This window comes from Dreissena polymorpha, chromosome 7 (genome assembly GCF_020536995.1).
Source record: "Dreissena polymorpha isolate Duluth1 chromosome 7, UMN_Dpol_1.0, whole genome shotgun sequence".
In the NCBI taxonomy this organism is placed as follows: Eukaryota; Metazoa; Mollusca; class Bivalvia; order Myida; family Dreissenidae; genus Dreissena; species Dreissena polymorpha.
The window spans coordinates 30,333,976-30,359,253 of record NC_068361.1 but is presented as its reverse complement, the minus strand read 5'-3'; the positions used below and the strand labels follow the sequence as shown (position 1 = coordinate 30,359,253).

General features: G+C 34.6%; 1 protein-coding gene across 2 annotated transcripts in view; it reads left to right on the top strand.

The window, feature by feature from the left end:
* Positions 1-17,276: 17,276 nt before the first annotated feature.
* The window catches only part of LOC127837639 (large proline-rich protein BAG6-like), an 88,894-nt gene continuing 80,892 nt past the window's right edge, over positions 17,277-25,278 (top strand). For both annotated transcript variants that reach the window (XM_052364875.1, XM_052364874.1), the window contains exon 1: positions 17,277-17,409. The gene's annotated coding sequence lies outside the window, so the exon portion shown is untranslated. The remainder of the gene's footprint in view (positions 17,410-25,278) is intronic.

The following is a 25,278-nucleotide window of genomic DNA, read 5'->3' as shown; positions in this document are numbered from 1 at the left end:
GGCATGTTTTACACTTTTTACCATTATTCAGGTGTTGTCTTGCGGAGATAATGGTAGGGCATGAATAGGTGTTCACTACTGAATCCCTGAAATATGATACACTTGAAGACTATAGTAAACCATTGCACTAGAAAAGGTTGCATTCCACTAAGAAACGGCCGAAAAAAAAAGTTGCAAAAACAGTCGATTTTGATTTGTGTCAAGTTCTTTCTTGCATTGTACATGACATATCTTTTTTATTGCATAAATCGATTCCGCTTAGAATGGCCTTTAAGAAAAGGTATGGTTATGGGGGTCTCTATGTGCAAAATGTTGCATTTATTTTCGCTCAAAGTTGTCGCTTTTACATTGAATTATATAGGGAAACTATTTGGTGTATTATGACCTAAACGCAAAACCAGGCCTAGTCACAAAGAAGCTGTATTTACAGAAAATCATCATTTTTTTAGTGAGATATGATGCGTTTTGGCAAATTTCACGGAATAAATGCGTTTGTTTCACGAATTTAAGGAGCATCGTGAGTTTTTAAGAAAAAAAATACGTTTTCAGAGGAAAATAAGAAAAAAAATGTACAAAAACTCGTCTTGAGCATCTCAAATCGCAACAATTTGTGCTGAAAGAGCTCATGAACACGTTTTAATAGTTGTTTACTTCTTTTTCTACATAGCTTGTAACAATATTCCAGTATTTTGACCGAATGTAATTATTAAGGGTAATCGTTTTACGCCTGAACGCCCGTTACAAATCAAAGCTCCGAACGCGAAAGCCACATGGCTTATCAGGTGTTATAATAAAATGCATTTTCAAGCATTTCTACGTGAAAGATCGGTCTGAAAATTGGCATGCACATAGTAAATAGGTTTATAAGTATCGAGAAGTGCTTATTTTTAGCGATGTTAACAGTAAACGTTGTCTAAACGCAAAACCAGGCCTAGTCACAAAGAAGCTGTATTTACAGAAAATCATCATTTTTTTAGTGAGATATGATGCGTTTTGGCAAATTTCACGGAATAAATGCGTTTGTTTCACGAATTTAAGGAGCATCGTGAGTTTTTAAGAAAAAAAATACGTTTTCAGAGGAAAATAAGAAAAAAAATGTACAAAAACTCGTCTTGAGCATCTCAAATCGCAACAATTTGTGCTGAAAGAGCTCATGAACACGTTTTAATAGTTGTTTACTTCTTTTTCTACATAGCTTGTAACAATATTCCAGTATTTTGACCGAATGTAATTATTTAGGGTAATCGTTTTACGCCTGAACGCCCGTTACAAATCAAAGCTCCGAACGCGAAAGCCACATGGCTTATCAGGTGTTATAATAAAATGCATTTTCAAGCATTTCTACGTGAAAGATCGGTCTGAAAATTGGCATGCACATAGTAAATAGGTTTATAAGTATCGAGAAGTGCTTATTTTTAGCGATGTTAACAGTAAACGTTGTCTTATAGGTTACAATACACTAAATGATCGCTTCATGTAGGGCTGTACTCTCTAAAAAAATATCATAGTTGACAGGAAGGCATGTTTTACACTTTTTACCATTATTCAGGTGTTGTCTTGCGGAGATAATGGTAGGGCATGAATAGGTGTTCACTACTGAATCCCTGAAATATGATACACTTGAAGACTATAGTAAACCATTGCACTAGAAAAGGTTGCATTCCACTAAGAAACGGCCGAAAAAAAAAGTTGCAAAAACAGTCGATTTTGATTTGTGTCAAGTTCTTTCTTGCATTGTACATGACATATCTTTTTTATTGCATAAATCGATTCCGCTTAGAATGGCCTTTAAGAAAAGGTATGGTTATGGGGGTCTCTATGTGCAAAATGTTGCATTTATTTTCGCTCAAAGTTGTCGCTTTTACATTGAATTATATAGGGAAACTATTTGGTGTATTATGACCTAAACGCAAAACCAGGCCTAGTCACAAAGAAGCTGTATTTACAGAAAATCATCATTTTTTTAGTGAGATATGATGCGTTTTGGCAAATTTCACGGAATAAATGCGTTTGTTTCACGAATTTAAGGAGCATCGTGAGTTTTTAAGAAAAAAATACGTTTTCAGAGGAAAATAAGAAAAAAAATGTACAAAAACTCGTCTTGAGCATCTCAAATCGCAACAATTTGTGCTGAAAGAGCTCATGAACACGTTTTAATAGTTGTTTACTTCTTTTTCTACATAGCTTGTAACAATATTCCAGTATTTTGACCGAATGTAATTATTTAGGGTAATCGTTTTACGCCTGAACGCCCGTTACAAATCAAAGCTCCGAACGCGAAAGCCACATGGCTTATCAGGTGTTATAATAAAATGCATTTTCAAGCATTTCTACGTGAAAGATCGGTCTGAAAATTGGCATGCACATAGTAAATAGGTTTATAAGTATCGAGAAGTGCTTATTTTTAGCGATGTTAACAGTAAACGTTGTCTAAACGCAAAACCAGGCCTAGTCACAAAGAAGCTGTATTTACAGAAAATCATCATTTTTTTAGTGAGATATGATGCGTTTTGGCAAATTTCACGGAATAAATGCGTTTGTTTCACGAATTTAAGGAGCATCGTGAGTTTTTAAGAAAAAAAATACGTTTTCAGAGGAAAATAAGAAAAAAAATGTACAAAAACTCGTCTTGAGCATCTCAAATCGCAACAATTTGTGCTGAAAGAGCTCATGAACACGTTTTAATAGTTGTTTACTTCTTTTTCTACATAGCTTGTAACAATATTCCAGTATTTTGACCGAATGTAATTATTTAGGGTAATCGTTTTACGCCTGAACGCCCGTTACAAATCAAAGCTCCGAACGCGAAAGCCACATGGCTTATCAGGTGTTATAATAAAATGCATTTTCAAGCATTTCTACGTGAAAGATCGGTCTGAAAATTGGCATGCACATAGTAAATAGGTTTATAAGTATCGAGAAGTGCTTATTTTTAGCGATGTTAACAGTAAACGTTGTCTAAACGCAAAACCAGGCCTAGTCACAAAGAAGCTGTATTTACAGAAAATCATCATTTTTTTAGTGAGATATGATGCGTTTTGGCAAATTTCACGGAATAAATGCGTTTGTTTCACGAATTTAAGGAGCATCGTGAGTTTTTAAGAAAAAAAAATACGTTTTCAGAGGAAAATAAGAAAAAAAATGTACAAAAACTCGTCTTGAGCATCTCAAATCGCAACAATTTGTGCTGAAAGAGCTCATGAACACGTTTTAATAGTTGTTTACTTCTTTTTCTACATAGCTTGTAACAATATTCCAGTATTTTGACCGAATGTAATTATTTAGGGTAATCGTTTTACGCCTGAACGCCCGTTACAAATCAAAGCTCCGAACGCGAAAGCCACATGGCTTATCAGGTGTTATAATAAAATGCATTTTCAAGCATTTCTACGTGAAAGATCGGTCTGAAAATTGGCATGCACATAGTAAATAGGTTTATAAGTATCGAGAAGTGCTTATTTTTAGCGATGTTAACAGTAAACGTTGTCTTATAGGTTACAATACACTAAATGATCGCTTCATGTAGGGCTGTACTCTCTAAAAAAAATATCATAGTTGACAGGAAGGCATGTTTTACACTTTTTACCATTATTCAGGTGTTGTCTTGCGGAGATAATGGTAGGGCATGAATAGGTGTTCACTACTGAATCCCTGAAATATGATACACTTGAAGACTATAGTAAACCATTGCACTAGAAAAGGTTGCATTCCACTAAGAAACGGCCGAAAAAAAAAGTTGCAAAAACAGTCGATTTTGATTTGTGTCAAGTTCTTTCTTGCATTGTACATGACATATCTTTTTTATTGCATAAATCGATTCCGCTTAGAATGGCCTTTAAGAAAAGGTATGGTTATGGGGGTCTCTATGTGCAAAATGTTGCATTTATTTTCGCTCAAAGTTGTCGCTTTTACATTGAATTATATAGGGAAACTATTTGGTGTATTATGACCTAAACGCAAAACCAGGCCTAGTCACAAAGAAGCTGTATTTACAGAAAATCATCATTTTTTTAGTGAGATATGATGCGTTTTGGCAAATTTCACGGAATAAATGCGTTTGTTTCACGAATTTAAGGAGCATCGTGAGTTTTTAAGAAAAAAAAATACGTTTTCAGAGGAAAATAAGAAAAAAAATGTACAAAAACTCGTCTTGAGCATCTCAAATCGCAACAATTTGTGCTGAAAGAGCTCATGAACACGTTCTAATAGTTGTTTACTTCTTTTTCTACATAGCTTGTAACAATATTCCAGTATTTTGACCGAATGTAATTATTTAGGGTAATCGTTTTACGCCTGAACGCCCGTTACAAATCAAAGCTCCGAACGCGAAAGCCACATGGCTTATCAGGTGTTATAATAAAATGCATTTTCAAGCATTTCTACGTGAAAGATCGGTCTGAAAATTGGCATGCACATAGTAAATAGGTTTATAAGTATCGAGAAGTGCTTATTTTTAGCGATGTTAACAGTAAACGTTGTCTTATAGGTTACAATACACTAAATGATCGCTTCATGTAGGGCTGTACTCTCTAAAAAAATATCATAGTTGACAGGAAGGCATGTTTTACACTTTTTACCATTATTCAGGTGTTGTCTTGCGGAGATAATGGTAGGGCATGAATAGGTGTTCACTACTGAATCCCTGAAATATGATACACTTGAAGACTATAGTAAACCATTGCACTAGAAAAGGTTGCATTCCACTAAGAAACGGCCGAAAAAAAAAGTTGCAAAAACAGTCGATTTTGATTTGTGTCAAGTTCTTTCTTGCATTGTACATGACATATCTTTTTTATTGCATAAATCGTTTCCGCTTAGAATGGCCTTTAAGAAAAGGTATGGTTATGGGGGTCTCTATGTGCAAAATGTTGCATTTATTTTCGCTCAAAGTTGTCGCTTTTACATTGAATTATACGGGCAAAAGCCCGCGAAGCGGGCGTTGACCGTTCATACATATGGGAATTTAGACATAAAATTACATAAGAATACCACATATGGATACGTCTCAAAAAAAATTTGCCACGCGACATATATTTTCGCGATGCTATTTATGACCTTGAACAAATCAAAAACACTTTGACATATGCTAAATCACATGTAAATACATACCTCAGGAAAAGTTATATCAATGACATCATAATTGTGTAGCGAATCGCACTAAATATTCTCGCATTATTTGTTTTTCTTCGCAACCGTTCCAGAATTAAGTCATTACTCAATTATCTCCCCTGAATGCTCTTCTTCAGTGGGTATAGCCGAAGACTGGTTCACTACATATAGTGACAGTCTTTACCAAACACAATTTAGGTGAACATAACCCGTCTTTAATATATTGCCGAATCTCAGATTTCTGTCGAATTTATTTGCTTTGATCTTTTCGATATCTTATTGTTATTATTATCCTGACAAATCACAAACGCTTGTTAAAAAAATTAGTTGTTTTAAACATTATAGTTGGCATCTCTATTCTTCAAGAATTCTCGCGGTATTTCAATAACGACACCCTACTGTTTATTTGTCGTTTTATATGTGACGCATTTTCCATTCGCTCTCAGAAAGCATTCTATACATAGATGGTGACGTCACTTCGTTATTGTCAGTAAGACCGGTCAATCGGGACACCTCGGACAATTCCGCCATATCGGCGATCGTCTCTCGGGTGTATTTGGTGGAAGGATATGTCTAACGCCTCTAGGCGGAAGATATTACACCGAAAATATAGTTCGGGTTACAAACCATTAAATTTGCACTAAATTAACTGATAATATAGATATAGAAGGACCAATATCTCTGAGGAGTAATATAATAGAATATTTGTTTCTGTTATTGTTAAACATTAGTTGTCATTACACACAAAATATTCAAATGTTAATTAAATATTTAGAAAGCTTATTAGTTGTTTCTTGAAGTGTAAACAACACCATTATTCAAACTTAAAGAACCAGTATTTCTTAAATTGCATTAATTATCGGTACAACATTGCGGATGTTCTGAAGGGCGACAAACTTTGAGATTTAATCCATATGTTTAGGTTCTATACCATAAACAATCATACAACACTGTACAGTGGTACAGGGAAAACTCTTCGGTGTAATATAAGAAATAGTAAAATCCACTTAGATCCCCCCCCAAAAAAAACAACATTATAGTGACAAGTAAGGCAGTCACAAACTGTATACAGACAAAAGCCATATGGCTTTCAGTGGGGTTTACTATTACCAGTATTGAGACACCTAAAGGGTTTCGCAGGATGGAATAAGTGGAGAGCTTGATTGAATTTGAAAAACAATTCTTTCTGTGCATTTGATGATGGCAACCATACAGTATGGCAGATATTTTTTATATTTTAGCCTAAGCAACTTAATTCCAAATGCTGTTATTCTGGCCAGGCCGATACTCTTTAGCTGGGCAACCCAAACACTAAATATGGTCAACTGTGCAGGCAACAATTGTAACTAGAAGTGGCGCGGCAGAGGCCGACGCGTATCCCCATGCCGCATGTTTGACCCAGTAAGCATTTTAATGAACCTCGTGGTGAATAAAATGGATCAGCCCTGTTTTAGCCTTAAGTGTAAATTGGTTATTCCAATACTGTGGAGACACCAATAACACCTATAAAAAAATTAAGAATACAGTTTTTTATGCCCCTGGTAGGGTGGCATATAGTTTTTTAACTGTCCGTCAGCCTGTCTGTCTGTCCTTCCGTCTGAAAACTTTAACATTGCCCTAACTTTTGCAATATTGAAAATAGCAACTTGATATTTGGCATGCATGTGCATCTCAAGTAGCTGCACATTTTGAGTGGTGAAACGTCAAGGTCATCCTTAAAGGTCAAATATATGGCTTTAAAGCGGCGCAATAGGGGGTATTGTGTTTCTGACAAACACATCTCTTGTTTTTAATTGAAAAACCAAAGACATTGTTGGAATTTGACTAATTTAAGGCATCCTGTATACATTTTAAAACTCAATTTTCCACAATATGAAACAACTTTTTTAAAAGGCACCAATAAAAGCTCCTCCATCCCCTATGCACCCTAAACCAAGAATCATTTTTTATAAGATTATCCTTCAAAATGGGCAAAAATCAGGGGCAATACTGTCAAAATGCCCTTTAACAACTCTTGTGACATGCAGCTGTAGTCTATTTTCTCTGTATTTTTTTTACAGCGAAACACATAATGGCATCATCATAGATGTATAGCTCAGAATTCATTTTATACTATATAAATATGTTATGTGGTCTTATTTATACAAAATAACCTGGATATTTATGAAAAAACACCTTCTCCCTGTAAAGAGAGATGGCATTTGTTCGCCATAAACATTGATATATTCAGTAAATTGTAAGCAACAAACATGAAAATTCAGTCCCCCAGTCATCAAGTTTTTAAAGAGTTCAACTTTGCTTAAGTAATAATGCATCAATGTTGATTCTAACAAAAAAAGGGTAGTCATTTATGCCTAAACTTTTCTGCTTTCCAGAAGCAAGGACGTCAAACACAAACTTTAAACCATTTATAGTCTTAATTATTAAACAAGAGGGCCATGATGGCCCTGTATCGCTTCACTGCTGAAAAAAAGACTGAAACAAATATTCTCGGCATGTGCAAATACTTAAATATAGGCATTATTTAAGCACATGTACACTTTTGTGACCCCCTGGGCTGGGTCACATTTAACCCCAGGGGCATAATTTGAGCAAACTTTGTAGAGGACTACTATATCTCACTACATACAAAATGTGGTAGCCCTAGGTCCTAGAGCTAAGGACGAGAATATTTTTAAAGTTTTCACAAAATAAGCAAGATATAAGCGTATATAATGTTCAATTTTGTGACCCGGTCAAATTTGACCCAAAGGGCATTATTTGAACAAACTTGGTAGAGGACTAAAAGATGCTACTGCATACCAAATTTGGTAGCCATAGTCCAAATGGTTTTCGACAAGAAGATTTTTAAAGATATCACAAAGTAGGTGCTTTATAAGCGTTAATTCAATTTTGTGACCCCTCGGGGCAGGGTCCAAGTTGACCCCAGAGGCATTATTTGAACAAATTTGGTAGAGGTTTATTTTAGATGTCACTACATACCAAATTTGGTAGCCCTAAGCCCAATGGTTATGGACAAGAATTTTTTTTTAAGTTTTCACAAAATAGGCCTTATATAAGCATATGTTCAATTTTGTGACCCCCGGGGCAGAGTCAAATTTGACCCCAGGGGCATAATTTGAACAAATTTGGTAGAGGACTATTAGATGTCCCTACATACAAAATTTGATAGCCCTAGGCTCAATTGTTATGGACAATAAGATTTTGAAAGTTTTCACAAAATAGGCCTTATATAAGCAAATTTTCAATTTTGTGACCCCTGGGGCAGGGTCAAATTTGATCACAGGGGCATAATTTGAACAAATTTGAAAGAGGTTCACCCCAGGAACATTCCTGAAAAATTTCATCAGAATTGGACCAGTAGTTTAGGAGAAGATGTTTAAAGGAAAAGTTAACACGCGGACGGACGCACGCGCGACGAACACAGGACCATGACATAAGCCCCGCTTGTCTTTGACCAGTGGAGCCAAAATGATATTCGGCGTTTATCCAGATTTTGTAATATAGTACGAAAAATAACATTTTTTTTTGATTCTGTAGTAGAAACAAAGAAGACCCCTTTTCTTTTCAAAGTAAAAGTTTTATAATAATTTTTATTTTATTTTTTTTTTACATTTTTTTTTATTCAATATAGAACATACAATGTATACATGTATATGATCATACAACAAAGTGATTGTACAAAGCAATAAAGTTCAGACATGTTATACAAGATATGCTAATATATATACTTTTTTTGGTTTCCTTAAGATTTAGAAAAAAACAAAAACAAAAATCTGGGTTAATATGTTTTTTCTTTGGTTGTTTGTGATAGGTGTTGTTTTTTTTTAAAGAGAAAAGAAAAGAACAACAGAAGAACAGTTATGAAAAATGATGAGTTGTATAAAGTGGGAAGAAAGCATAATGGACTTGTGTGTTTTGTTGTATGTTCACAATGATCTTATAAGATTGAAAAAAATATACACAAATATTTTAAAAAGATAAACTAACATTAGAGTAAAATGTATATAAGTGGACAAACATTATGAGAATTTTATCAGATTCCATTTTTGTTCAAAGATTTGTAATGTGTCATTACTGAGGGCTATTTCTTTCTCAATCTGGATTTTTAGTTTAAGACTATGGACAAAAACAATTAAAATTTGGTACTTGTTTTTTGTACTTCATGTTAAAGATAAAAGATGTTTAAAGGAAAAGTTAACACGCAGACGGACGCACGCACACACAGCGAACACAGGACCATGACATAAGCCCTGCTGGTCTTTGGCCAGTGGAGCTCAAAAGATATTCGGCGTATATCCTGATTTGTAATATAGTACAAAAAAATAACGTTTTTATTTGATTCTGTAGTAGAAACAAAGAAGAACCCTTTTCTTTTCAAAGTAAAAGTTTTATAATTATGATAAATTGCCAGGACATAATTATGGGCCTTTGTTTTTGACATCTGATATCTTGTGAACCAAAGAATGGTGCTCTAATACGAATGATACATAACATGAAGTAAAACAAAACAAAATTACTGCGTAAGTGTGTGTGAGATAGAGAAAATTATCAAAAAACAATGAAAATTTTATTTGCATATTAAATACAACACACTTTGACAACAAAAAGTATTGTTTGTATAATCAATATGAACATAATCTAAGTTGCTGCTAATATGGGATCCCCACCAGGATTTGAACCTGGATTTCCTCTCCATATAGAAAGGTGTGTTTGCTTACACTATAAGGATGTTCCAATTAACAGCAATAATATTGGTTACAATTATTTCTGTCAACTATATTAATTGTTTAATTAAGTCTTGACACAAAATGTGTAAATAAACGTTTTAAGCTTTTTAAAAACAATTAATTCTCCATCAATTTTTTAAGGCAACTGTCACATTGATAATGACATGTATCATAAGGGCACGCCTTTAAAGCTACTCTGGATCAGGAACTCATGTTTTTCCACAAGCACTGAACCTGAAATTAGAAAAAGATTATTTAAAACCACTTTTTTTGTTATAGAAACAATTAAATGCCTTTTTTATTTCAATAGATTATTGATTCCCATAAAAATCTGGACACATAACCCAACAACTTGTTGAAAATGTGTTTGCTTATTTACATCTGTGAGTACATGTGTTGGTACATGTGACAGTGAGGCGGTAAGAAACTGCAACAACTAAATCGAAACAAATATTCAAATAACTACAATGGTATGTTTCTTATGCTAGCAATTAAGTAGCAAATAATGAGAATAACAAAATATGACATTTTGGGCTGCACTAACTATTAAGATCCATATAATGTTCAATGAACTTTATTTACAAACAGGGCCGAGTTGCAACATTTTACAAGATAAAACGTTTGATTACTTGTACGGTAAGAAATAACACTTTTTAATTGATGTAACATGCATCAAAATAATCCCAAATAGTTTAAACAAAAAACACAGAAATATTAATTGACTAGATAGTAGATTGACATGAACAGACAGTAAAATAGAGTTTTGGAATGGTCATGTTCATCAGATCATGTACAAAATTGGGACAATCATAGCTCTACACAGTTTCCAACTAGTATTTTAAATGTAAAAGAAACAGATAAAGAAAAAAAGATGTACACCGAACATATGCTTGGAAAGTTCTGGGATTCATTCATCAAAATTTCTTCAAGAAAGTATAATGTACTGAAAAGTTTAGCTTAATAAAAAAAAACACTTCACAATATATATATAATATTACAGATATTCACATATAAACATTGTTACTGAACTCAACAGAAAACACTTTAAAAGTTTCAATGACTTAACATATCGTTGTTGAAAAAAATGGGCCCTTGCTGCACTGGTATCAACACAATTATATAACGCGATAATTTGCTCATAAAATGTTCATAATCAAGAATAAGGTAAACATTGTGGGCAGTCAATCGTTTGGCATATGGGTGTTTGAACTAAATTGCATCCGATAAACAAAATGGCAGCAAAAGCTATTGATGTAATGTACATTTAAAAACCCGCAGAACTAGATATAATAAGCGCTTGGTGAAATTTACAATTAATTATGCTCACCATCTTGAAATAAAAAGTTCTTCAGCAAGCGTTGATTCTTTCTTGGGTCTGATGCGCAATACACAACTGATTGATTATTATGCCACTTGAAGTGATTAATAGTAATAACACATTAAATTAATATATCAGTGAACTAAATCTTGCAATAGACTATCACTAGTGTAAATTATTACATTTTTTGACTTGATACATTGACATGTTTAACTATGCTGTTTACAAATTTAGATACCAGTAAGAGTGGGTCTTACTAAACACTGCAAAGACACACACAGTCTAGCAAAGGCTACAAAGACAAGTAAAGTCAGATCAAAACACAAATAAGTTAACCAGTGTATCCTTTATTTAATAAATTTAAGACTATTAGGGGAATATAATTCCAGGCAAGGTATAACGAAGGCAATCCAAGAGTTACAGTGGGTTTATTGGACCTTGCAGCATGTGTTTGACTTTGTGTACCTTTGCTACACTTTGTGTGTGTGTTTTTGTAGTGTTTAGTGTGAGCGTTACGGCATGTAAACAATAGCTTCTTTTAATTTTAGAGACATGTGATTAATGCTATAATGCTTCTTAAACTAAGGAAAAACGTTTTGGTGTAATGTTTAGAGAATGTTTTTAATCATGTTTTTAATTTATTGTAATTAACATGTACATGTTCTTTAAAATATATTCATATTTCTGTTTAAATGATATGCATCCATTGTTTACAGTGATTTTTGTATTATTAGCTAATGTACAATTTGGATGTAATCATTTGGGACCTACTGGCGGGAATTTTTATATGAATTTGACTGGTCATGATTAAAGGTAAACTAAGGTCAAAAGTGACGTTAAACAGCTATGCTGAAAAAAGAAAGGAAGTCTTCCTTAACTGGGCTCAATCCACTGACCCTTGGAGTAAAAGTCAAGCGCTTAAACCAATGGGCCATCAGTGCTTCCATAGTCAGTGGTTTATTTTATACTTTATACATGTATAAGCATTCCTTGAAATATCACACAATCAAACTTAACAATAAAAAAAGAACTCTCCCAAATTATTTGTGTCATTAAATGCAATATTGATAAATGTAAACATTCGATCTAAAAAGCTCCAAAACACAAGAATAAAATTTAATAAAATAAAAAAGTAACCCTCATTTTGGCTTGAACCATTGACCCCTGGAGTAAAAGTCTACCGCTTAAACCACTTGGCCTTCCATGCGTATACAATGAGTGATGTATTTTAAACTTTATGTAAGCAATCCTTGTAGTGTCACAAATTATAACGAAAACAGTCAATTTAAAGGTGCCAGTTGAAAATCAAGGATAGCTGAAATTATTCGCGTTCAGAATAAATCTGAGCCAAGAGTCTGCCAAAATAGAAATTATCAAAAGACTATTGCTGCAATTTATATTGACTACATGAAGTCATCATTGATAATTAATACTATAGGAGTACTCAATGTCAATACTGGAAACTTTCCATTTAAACAAGTGTAATTATGTTGTGGGAATTCACAGATTTACACTTAATACTTTGCGGTGGCGGTGTTGTGGTGGAAGGACGTGCTTTTTATGCTCTTAGATTTTTAAATTTTTAACTGATTTTTAACTTATTATTCGGGTGGAGGAGATGCGGCAATACTAGGAACAGCTATAAGAGAAAGACAGGACTTTTGTTATTTGCCCAAATTCCCAATTTTTGTGTGCTCGGTGTAGATAAATAACTGCGTGTGTACGTGGACAAAGGAAATCGATATTGGCCGCCATCTTGGATTTTTTTTTCTACTTTGGACATTCTAAAACTGTTTTTACCCTAAATATAGACACTGTTATGACAATTTTAGTAGTCTTAGTGCCGTGCTTATGTTTTATTGTAGATAATTCGTAGTTTTTAAGCTTTTTAATGACTTTGCAACTTTTATTGTGAATAACTTTGTTGCACGTGGTGCAGTTCGCGAGTGCCGTTGTGAAAAGGAAAACTGTCTATGGTCCTTAAATCTAGTCCCTCTTATGACATTTTAGTATATAGTTCGTAGTTTCCAAGCTATTCTATGTCTTTGAAACTGTTATTGTGAATAACTTTGTGGCACGTGGTGCAGGTAGCGAGTGCCGGTGTGAAAAGAAAATTTTCTAGGGGTCTAAATTTAGTCCTTTTATGACATTTTAGTAGCCTCATTATCATCCCTATGTTTTATTGAAGGCAATTCATTGTTGTTGTTTTCTTTTTTCAAGCTATCCTAATGGTCTTGTAACTTTAACTGATTGCAGCATTGTGAGTGCCAGTGTAAAAAAGAAAACTGCCTAGGGTTCTCAAATCAGACCCTATTATGACATTCTTAGATGCTTTATCGCTGCCCCAATGTTTTATTGTAGACAATTTGTTGTTTTTTAAACTGCTTTTATGATTTTGTAACTTTTACCGATTGCACGTGGTCACAGGCCGTGAGTGCTGGTGTGGAAATAACACTGTTTAGTGTCCTCAAATTTAGACACTTTTACGACTTTTCAAGTAGCTTTACTGTCGTCCCTATGGGTTATTGTAGGCAAACTGTTGTTGTCCCTTCTTAAGCTATCTTAATGATTGTGTATCTTTTTCTAATTGCAACATTGTTGCACTTGATAGCAGGTCGTGAGAGCCAGCTTGAAAATATCACTGTTTATCCTTTGATTAATTCATATTATTGGTACGTGAGGGGTGGTCGTATGGTAAGCATGGCCTTGGAAGTTCGAAATAGGAAACCTCTGCCGAAAGCAGAAACACAGAAGTTTGAAAACTATGCCCTGAACATCGACAAATTGCTAAGGAACAAACTTGAGGCCGCTCAAAGAGCTCATGTCGTATCATACGAACTCAGTGAAGGCAATATAGTCTTCTCAACCGACGCAGTGCTGTTTGAATTAATTGATATTGCACTCTCTCAGTACTTTAATAAACTGTCTGAGCAAAATTGTAACGTGAAAGTCACAGACACATTTGACAATACTGGAGTCAATCGAACCAAAAGGGTCTATAGAGTCATTAAAGCCGATGGTGTCAGGTATACGCTCAACATTTATGTAACCACAAGTAGATTTCTCCTTAAAGGGGCCTTTTCACAGATTTTGGCATTTTTTTAACTTATTCATTAAATGCTTTATATTGATAAATGTAAACATTGGATCGTAAAAGCTCCAGTAAAAAATCAAGAAAAAATTTAAAAAAAGGAAAAGAACATTGCCCGGAACAGGTTTCGAACCAGTGACCCCTGGAGTCCTGCCAGAGTCCTGAAGTAAAAACGCTCTAACCTACTGAGCTATTCCGCCGAGTACACATTCTTGACGTATTTTATACATTATATAAGCAATCTTCGTAGTTTCACAAAATTTAACGACAAAAACAGAACTCTCCAAATTATTCAATCGTTTCGCGTTGCAACGCTTTATAATTTTTAGGTTTTAAAATCGTCAAAAGATGCATATAATGGCTATATTAGAGCATGGTTAATGTTCAGTATTACTGTTTCCTCACAAATATCATAACTAAAACGAAAACTTACGAATCTGAAACAACTTTTTTCAATTTTGTCAATTTACCAAAGCGTGAAAAGATCCCTTTAATGGTAAAAACTGTATGGAATTTCTGGAAGACGATATGCCAAATATAAATGCTATTGTAGACTTTCTGTGCGTAAGCAACAATATAGATTTGAAAGTGTTTAATGACCTGCTGGTTGAAAAGTTGACCGAATTTCTTTCAAAACAAAGTACAAATGCTCTGTCTGCAGCTGGTGCAGCGATAACCATCAATAACTGTAGAGTAGACTCTGATAAATGCCCAGGTTGTAACCGTGCATTCAAAACAAATAGTGTGCTGTGTACGAAAATCCAACGGTATCGGTTTTTGTGGTTTTAGGCCTAAACTAATTATAGTGATATGTAACCTTTCGGGATATCGGTAAAGTGCGAGCAGACGAGGTGTAAATACGTTAAAAATTAAAGCTAAAAGACTAAAAAGTTAGATCGGAATATCTTTAGATTTTGTGAATAAATGTGTTTCTGGTAGATAACAACGACAACTTACCAGTATATTGCTCATGATCACACGTAAAACTTCTTTCTGAGACATTGTGTACACACCGGTCTTACAATCTGAATGCATCGGACAGTGGGCTACACCACACCGTCTCTCTGATGTACGTAGGCGGCCGTCATATTGGATTTGGAACTACGTTTGAAAACAAGATGTTTTTTAGTGGCGACAAAATTTAAACTATTCAACAATAGTTTGCGAAAGCAAATGAGAAACATGCAAGATACATGTATTTATTAAATATTTTAATTGCGAATCAAGTATGTTGTTATGCTGTTACACATAATTATACATTGATAATAAATAAGAAGACAATTAGTGGTGTTAACGTTTCCCAACAGTAGAAATCATTCTTCTGATGAAGTCAGTGATATACAGACGAAAGCTCCAGGTATGGCTTTCAATACGTAGTGTGTGTTATTTGACAGTCTAAAACTTATTGGATTAAAAAAAAATCCTGTCAAATTTGTCAATCAAAATTGATTTGACACATCACATGATTTTGATTATGTTAAATCAGTGTACTGTATGCTAAATGCAACTGCTTTAGCAAGCTGTCAAGTTGAATTGAGACATTTGATGAAACAAACTGTTTCCTGGGTAGGACCAGTACGTAGTGTCGATATGACGTACCATGACGTCGAAAGTCTACAAGACCTACTAAGTAGAACGAGAAATGTACTTCGACGTACAATTTTCACCGACCCTTGAGTGTTAGCCAATCAGAAGACACGTTACGTCTGTTGCTTTTAGAGATTTTTGACATTGAACATTATTATTATTATTATTTATACCAAATTATGCGACTATCGACCGCTTACTCATAGATATTGTGCGTATTTATTAAACATTATTATTATTATAATTTATTCCAAATTATGCGACTATCGACCGCTAACTCATAGATATTGTGCGTATTTATTGGCCTGGCATGGCGGAATTAACCTCTGACATATGCAAGTTATGGTTATCACAAAATACGACCAATGGGGAGTTTATAATACATTATTTATCCCATTAATTTTTGGTAACTGGTTACCGTTGGGAATTTCCTACACAGTAATGCGCTGAATGGTCGTGATACTCCGTACCGCATGATCATTTCATACACACAATATGCTGAATAATTTTAATTTTTAAAAGGTAACAATTGAATCTTCTTCAAATTTGTATATAATCTATTTCAATGCATTAAATACTTGAAACTTCTATGTGTTTTTTTTTTGCCATTCTGATATTTTTATTCATTTTGTCCTCAACTAAAAAAAAGAGATTTCAAACATTTATTATGAATAAATCTGAAGGAAAAGCGGCTCAAGAGACTAGTGTTTTGATTGGCTGTTCAGAAAATGTGTACGTAGAAGTACAAACATGTATATCGAAGTACAAATTGTACTTTGATGTACAAATATATACTTCGAAGTGTATTTTATATTCATGTCGACATACAATTATTGTACTTCGACGTACATTTCTCTTTTTAACGTGTAGGTCTTCTTGACTTTCAACCCAAATGGTACGCCATAGTATGTCTTTAGGGTTATCTAAAAATGCTCCCACTTAAAGGATCAATACAGAGACCTCCCAGTGACTAAGCCAGTTAGCAGACACCCCATCCACTATACCACAGACACCGAACCAGCTATAAATTCCTGTGGCTAGAAAACAAAAAAAAATAAGGCGCTAGATCTTTAAGCTTGGAACATGTAACTCGTTTTAAGATTGATTTTTTTGGATGCATTACTTAATTATTGCAACAATTATCATATTTTGAACACAATCATGTCCATATACATGTATATTTATTAAAAATACATGGTTATCAAAAAAACTTAAAAAGCTTTTGCCCGTAAATTAGGTAGCACCTATAATCATATTATAGGGAAACTATTTGGTGTATTATGACCTATTTAGTAGATTTTAACCACAAGTCGTAAACTATTGGACTTGTTTATTTCTACTACCGAAGGACATAAAAAAAATCAGAATACCTATTTTTAATGCAACTGAAGTCGACATTTTATTAAATGTAACTTCCCTTTAAATTAAATTCAATTAGTCTTTACTTCATGTCGTAAATTGTGAAATCCGTAAAACGTTTCATTCGTTGATTTGTCTAGAAAAAAAGTTGTTTCATATTCACTCGTGTGCCATAAATTCTTATTCAATAACAAAATAATTCTGCTTGAAAAAGAGTAAGTTAAACATGACGTAATATATCTAAAATTGCTCCATATTTGTTTAATCTCAACATTTCCACCAAGTGGAAATTAAAACAAAAAATAACATTCTCAATACCAATACCTGAAATTACGAAAGAGTGACAACTAGCGATCTGCTCTTACCCTAATCTTTGTATAGAAGGAGGATGATTGTCCATATTCCTCTATTTACCCAAATGTCAAGGTGTCCTGATAACCTATGTACTCTTTACCCAACGAGAAATGTTTTATGTCAGATTCGACAATTAGGCCATCCTTAAAAAATTGTTTGTTTGGCATAACCCACCCCAGGTAAATTTGGGTGGGTAGGTAGGTAGGGATTTTTTTTTCTTTCTGAACTCCGACATTACCAAACTGAAAGGTAATTATCAAATAAAGCTCCAAGTCTTCTGCCTCTTGAAAGGAAATTGGTAAATATGTTTCTGCACCGTCCATATCACTGCACTTGTATTCATAAGTCTATTTTTTGTATAAAGAACATCGAAAATATAATATAATGGACAAAAAATACTTTATCCGAAAACAAGAGTCTGAAAAATTGTATGCATTTTGCACATGAAAATGTGCATAGCGTTTGAATACAGAAAATGTAAACAAGTATAGTGTTTTTCCCAGCAGGGCAAAGGGGCATGGCGCATTACTTTCAAAAAGGGCATTTTAGCGCGCAGTTCAGGCAAAAAAGAGCAAAAACGTTCCCTGAATATCTGAATTACGGTGAAACATGTAATCGCATCAGAAGCAGTTGTGGAAAAAAATAACATATAAACAAGCACATTTAATGGTAATTGATGTATTTAACTTACATGTACTATGATTTATATTAATATATTTACCTTGCAATGTACATTTAAGTTCCATGCTGTAAACTGTACAGCACGACAAACATAATAAAGCAATATATGCATATGATTATACCCAGATCCACTAACATATAAATGAAACCTTGTTTGTCTTATCATATTTTCTAACAATAATCTTGCCAGATGTTTAAAATAACATTGCGAGTAAATTGATCGCTAACAATATGCAAACACTCGTTTCCGTGACATACATCCACTGAGTAGATTACAAATAAATAAATAATGTTGTTGCTATCTAAAACATTTTAAGCATCCTTGATTATCACAGACATTTATTCATCCTTCTTAATGTATAACCTCCATCGTTAATTTGATCGTTTACGACGTTATGTGCCATTTTTGCCGAGTCACAATTTAATTCTGTATAGTCCGCCATGTTGTTAAAATGTCAAATGATGTAAGTGACAGGTGCCCATAGCAACGTTAAATCGTATACGCGATTCACATTTTGTTAAATTAGTATACGTCTTAGTAATTATTTCAATAATTAGATCTAATTATCTGAAAAACGAAAACAATAAAGAATAAATTTGTTTGTGTTTGTAAATGTAATTATGCGTAAAAATATATGTTTTGATATAACTGAATAATGCATGCAATGCACAATTGCCACGAGAATAACATCGAGTTTTTCATCAAAAGTCTCCAAAGTAACGATTTTATCGTGGAGGAGTACACATTGCCGACCGAAAAGTGCGCTTGGTATAACATAGCCTCTGGCATTATCGATTGATACTGACACGGGGTAATTCACGCATGACTAATTCACAGCTTTGGAGCAGTCAGTAGACCTACCTATAAATCGAGCACTGTAAAAGATTAAATCTGCTCAATTAATATAGTCGATAAGACGTTGAAGTCTCTTAAGTAAATCAAGCACAGTCGGAGCGTCACAGACAATCAAGGGCGCTGATTTTGCGGACCAAGTTAAGTCACAAGGCAAGAAAGATGTTATCGATAAGGGCGGGTGGCGAAATTTGCCTTTGAAAAGGGCAGAGTGGCTATCCGTGAGGGCGGCGTGGCTTTTCGCCACGCTAAAATGGTCTGGGAAAAACACTAAAGTAACCTAGCAAATACGTAATTACTATTTGGTTGACATATAACTTTGCAATAGCATAGTTTGCAGGGCTTTCCTTAGACCTCAAATCTCAAGAGTCAAGGACTCTTGGGACCATATTTTCAAGAGTCAAAATCAAACTTCTGAGAGTCCTAATAATAACGCAGGAGAGTCAATGATTTTTTGCAATTTAAGCAAATTACTGAGATATAATATATAAAAAGCAACAAATTAAAAGATACATGTATGTTAACATTTATTTCTTACATTTTACTGTCACTACAACACTATGCATTTAAACACAATATTTCAATGATTAATAAATACAAAACATGTATTCTAATACAACATTAACTTCATGTATACAGCAGAGTAATATGTCATATGTTCTTCTTTCGCACGTTTGGGGGTGTTAGGAGCACTGTCATTTAGATCTAAAGTACGCTTTGTCGTTGGCGTCTTACACACACTTTCAGAGTTACTACCGATTCCGAATTCGAAAAGGTTTCTCTGCGACATTTTCCGAATGCACAAGCACAATTACACTTTGCACAATTACACTTTATCCAATAACTTTGTTTGACCGTTTCGCGTGGCTATTAAATTAAGAATGAAATACAAAATGTGAAGAAAAAAACAACAACATACGGGTGGTACCTAAACACAATAGCCTAAATAAATCGGTAAACTATAAAAGGAAATTATTTCTACTCGACGATAAAGGTGCCTCCGTATTTAATCCCATCAAAAATTCCGACGCCCTTTAATTATTTCATGTGCCATCTTCACTGAAGACGTACAACAAACACGCCGTTTTCTATGCCTTCTCAAACGGTCAATTATTACGCCTACATGTATTTTGTAATCAATTAGCTCATGCAAAAATTGTCACTTTGCCACAAGGTCAGTTATATCGATTCTATGGTTATTTTTAGCAACTTTGATGCAAAGCGTGTAATTTGACGTTGTAGACAGTACATATGCCAGCACAACTTTCGCGCGTCTTTGAACTGAGCAATCATGAAGTAAAACAGTGATGGGTGCATTATTAAAACGGACGCGGATGAGTCCATTCTGTTTTGGTGGGTTTATAGTTCTTCTTAAATGCTCTGAGCTTTTATGAGTACATACGTACAGCTCAGAGGGTCAATAGCTGGGAGTAAGATTATTGCAACTAGGTGCGTTTAATACACGTCTTTTTCGCAAACAGCTGATAACAAACGCTATGATAAATAATGGAAAGTTAATACACGCGTCATCGAACCAGCAGTGTTTTAATTGGTCAATACTAGATTTCTTAATTAACCAAACTCCGCCTACTGGGTGGACTTGTGCTTCGATGATTGGAAACGGGCGTTAACGATAGCGTGTACTAAATGAGATACTCCGCCCCGAGCCAATTATCGCTTAGTCTTAACAACTTTTGATCTCGTTGACGCAAGTCGGTATATTCCCCCGGGTCAAATGTGACGCATGACGTAATTTTCTCAAGAGTAAAAAAGGGGTCTTCTGTAATTTTCAAGCGTCAAAACCCGGGAGCTCGGGTCAAAGGAAAGCCCTGGTTTGTGAGTAAAAAACAACAAAGTAATTATAACATGTTAAGTTCAATCAAGAACAGAAAGGTGTAACATCTTTGACATCTAACTTATTATTTAATTATCATCCTTTAATTCAGATCGATAGACAGTAGAAAGTTGTAAAGTGATCAGCTTAAAAAAAATTATTGAGTGTTACGCTTATATTCATTTGCTTATTTTTTATACGACTTTTGCCATCGGCCATTATATTGCAGGCAGACGACAATTTCAACTGTGTATTCAATTATCTGCACATGAATAACCCAATATTCCCCAAAGCAAACTCAATGTTGATTGACCAGCTGCCATATGCGCTTCAAAACATGCATGGAAACAAAGAGAAAAAAATAGTTTAAAAAAACAATCTGTATTAAAATGGCGGATGTTTTCGATGAAATTTAACAAGATTTTAGCATATTCGCAAATTATATTTTTCTTGAGCCAAATTGGCTATATTTTCGCAAATGGCGAACAACAGTGCATAGTGAGCATTTATTCCAATAATTAAACACGTCTGCAATGCTCGTGCTGTCGTTTGCCAGTTGAGCCATCTGCGACATTTGCAAAAATATTGAGAATTTGGCTCAAGAAAAATCTATGTTGCGAAAATTCGAAAATTGAGTAAAATTTCGTTGAAAACATTCGCCATTTTAATCCGGACCAGTTTTCTATATTTGTCTCTTTGTTTCAATGAAAGTGTTCACAATTCGAACTAGAAATGGCGCGGCAGAGGCCGACGCGTATCCCCACGCCGAATGTTTGACCTAGGTGTGCCCCAGGGTTGGTAATGGGGCCATGCATAGCTGAGATTGACCGTATTGTCATAAGAGAAGTTCATCATCAATTAGAAGTGAATTGGTGTAGAAATGAAGAAATTATAGTAAAAGGCAATTTTGGGTGGGTGTGGTCTATGTGGGCGGGGCGCCCCAGGGTTGGTAATGGGGCCATGCATAGTTGAGATTGACTGTATTGTCATAAGAGAAGTTCAATATCAATTTGAAGTGAATCGGTGTAGAAATGAAGAAATTATAGTAAAGGCAATTTTGGGTGGGTGTGGTCTATGTGGGCGGGGCCCCAGGGTTGGTTATGGGGCCATGCATAGTTGAGATTGACCCTAATGTCATAAGAGAAGTTCAGTATCAATTTGAAGTGAATCCGTGTAGAAATGAAAAAATTATAGTAAATGGAATTTTTTGGTGGGTGTGGCCTATGTGGGCGGGCGCCCCAGGGTTGGGATTGGGGCCATGCATAGTTGAGATTGACCCTAATGTCATAACAAAAGTTCAGTATCAATTTGAAGTGAATCCGTGTAGAAATGAAAAAATTATAGTAAATGGAAATTTTTGGTGGGTGTGGCCTATGTGGGCGGGGCGCCCCAGGGTTGGGAATGGGGCCATGCATGGTTGAGATTGACCGTATTGTCATAAGAGAGGTCCAGTATCAATTTGAAGTGAATCGGTGTAGAAATAAAGAAGTAAATGTAAAATAACCTAAAAAAATGAGTGATAATTTCTGACGCGGCCCCACCCCAACCGCTATAACTTTTGACCCAGGGGTCAGATCAAAATTCCAAATAGTGCAGGGTCGCACATATGCTCATAGCTACCATGTGTGTAAGTTTCAAGGTTCTAGTGCTTTTAGTGTAGGAGGAGATAGTGGCCAGGACGGACAGACAGACTGACGGACGGACGGCGGAGATAACCACAATATCCCCACCTTTTTTTCAAAAAGCGTGGGGATAACATTTAACAAAACCCGGTCTGTACCTGATTAGACATCGCTTGACCTGACCTTATTTTTATTGAAGTGCACATGGTAGCTGGCCAATCAACATTGAGCTCACTTTCACATGACATGACGTTGTCGAATGAAACGTGAGAAAGGGTGGAGCAATCGGATAATATTGGGTCATTTATGCGCAGATGTTGTATAATTTGAATGCACTTTTAATATGGTAGTCTGCCTTCAAAATAGCGGCCAGTCGCTAGAGATAAACAAATAAACATAAACATGACAATACCCGTCAATAAATATTTTTAAGCTGACCACTTTTCATCTTTCTTCCGAATATTTGCTGATCTAAATTAAAGAGTGATCATTAAATAATTAGTTACCGTAAAAAGTTGTGTATAAGGCGCACTTTTTTACCCTAAAATTTCATTCTAAAAACTTGATGCGCGTTATGCACAACTACAGCCATGCCAAGACATTTCGTCGCTGTCAGTTACCCAGTAGCGGTAATTCGCATCATTCTGTTCTCCGGTGTTTTAACTGTAACTATGTTAATAATAGTGTTATATTGACGATCTGAATAAGATGAACAAACATTATAAAGTTAACATATATATTTTCTATCTTTTTTCAGGTACGTACAGAGCATTGAAATCAAATAAATTTGAAGAAGAGAATGAAAAACAAGGAAGCCATTTTTATTTAAATGTTATTGTTTACTTTTCCCACAATATTATACCCTACTGTACTAGGGTTACACAATTTATTTGGGGGCACTTGTCGATTTACAATAGTATGTCGGCAAGGTATTTCCCGATATATTTAAGATTATTTTTCTTGCTTTTCAAATGTGTTCATAAAATTGATGCTTTGTTTGTTTACACGTTTTCATACGTCTTGTCAAGATTGAGGATGTGATTATTGAGCAATTTGCGTCACCTGTCAAGTTTTGTGTAGCTGGGCTATTATCAAAACATGCGAACCGGCAAACGGCTTCACACCTCCATTGTTTGTTTATCGCCGGTAATGTCGTGATGGTGTTGAGAAGTTTGAGTCGTTAAAGTCTCCTGTCAATTTTAGACACTCGAAAAGAACGCATGATATCGGCATTGTAAATAAAACGCGCGGTTGTGAATTAGTCATGCATGAATAACCAGGTGACAATACCAATCAATAATGTCAGTTTCTTAGTTATAACTAATCCATCCGTTATGTGTACTCCACGATAAAATCGTGGACAGTTACTTCGGAGACATATGATGAAAACCTTGATGGTATCCTCGTGGAAATTGTGCATTTCATGCATAATTCATTTAAATCCAAACATTTATTTTTACGCATAATATGATTTAAAAAAAACACCAACTAGTTGTATCGTTATCGTCTTAAAAATAATAATTATAATTGAAGCAATAAAAGAATAAGTAAGATCGGCAATGTAAATATAACGATTTTCAGTTAGCCTGCGGTACGGAATTTTTCCCCCGATTTTTTTGGTTCAAAAACTTTTTTTCCCGATTTTTTAGCTTTAAAAAGTAGATGCGCGTTATACATAAATGCGCGTTATACACAACGTTTTACGGTATATGGGGATAATATTACACATCTCTGCTGATCTCCGAATTAAATTGAACGGTGATAATTAATCAATTTGTTTTTTTACTCCCAAACTATCCTGAACAACAGCAGCATATTTTAATTAAAGGGATACGAGAAAAACAGGAGCGGTTTAATAGTATTTAAAGTCTAATTAATCGCATATGCATATGTCAAATAAATAGGCGACTCAAATAATTAAATACCGGTACGCGTTTTGTTCATTGCTATTCTAGATATCCTTGACAGAGCATTCAATTAAATGATGCAAATAACCGGAAAGGATACAAAGCGGAAAGGCAAAATTTAGCGGAAAGAATTTTCGGCGAGCAAAAAACGTCACACACATGTGCTCCGAGTATTTTGTTTAACTAACATTTCTACGCTTGAAAATAATTACAGACACCACTAAAATAAGAAAAAAAACAGTTTAATTGCATTTTAAAATCTTACTTCAACTGAAATAATCCAAAAGTATGTCTATTCCTTACATGTTTTCATTACTCTTCATTTAACTTGCACATAAATTGCAGACCACTGCGCTAGTGTAAACACATACTTTCATGTACTTGATTTATTTTAAAGAAAATTGTTTTACTTTTTCACGATTCCCAGAAAATGTTGCGCGGAACAATCTGTGTGCGTACATCACGAGGTGTCATCCCATTTCCCAGGCCTTGACACTTACTTTTTTGACAGGGTTCCCAGAGGGAACCCTACTTTCAACTTTTGGTGACCCTCAACAAAACTAGGGTTCCCTCCTTTTTCAACGCGCAGCGTAAAGGCAAATATTTTTTAACATATATGCTGAAATTTTATATGAACAAATTGCGAAAGTTTGTATGTTTGCAATTCTTGAGCAATTGTTTGTGTCAATGTTGCTCAAAAGAGAATCGACTGATAAAACAAAAACTTGTTAAATAGTAAATGGAAGTTATAAAAAAGTAAAATTAACCTTTCAGTTTCTATTAATATGTTCAGTGAATCGAAATTTCCAAGTTTTGTTGGCCAAATGCCTATT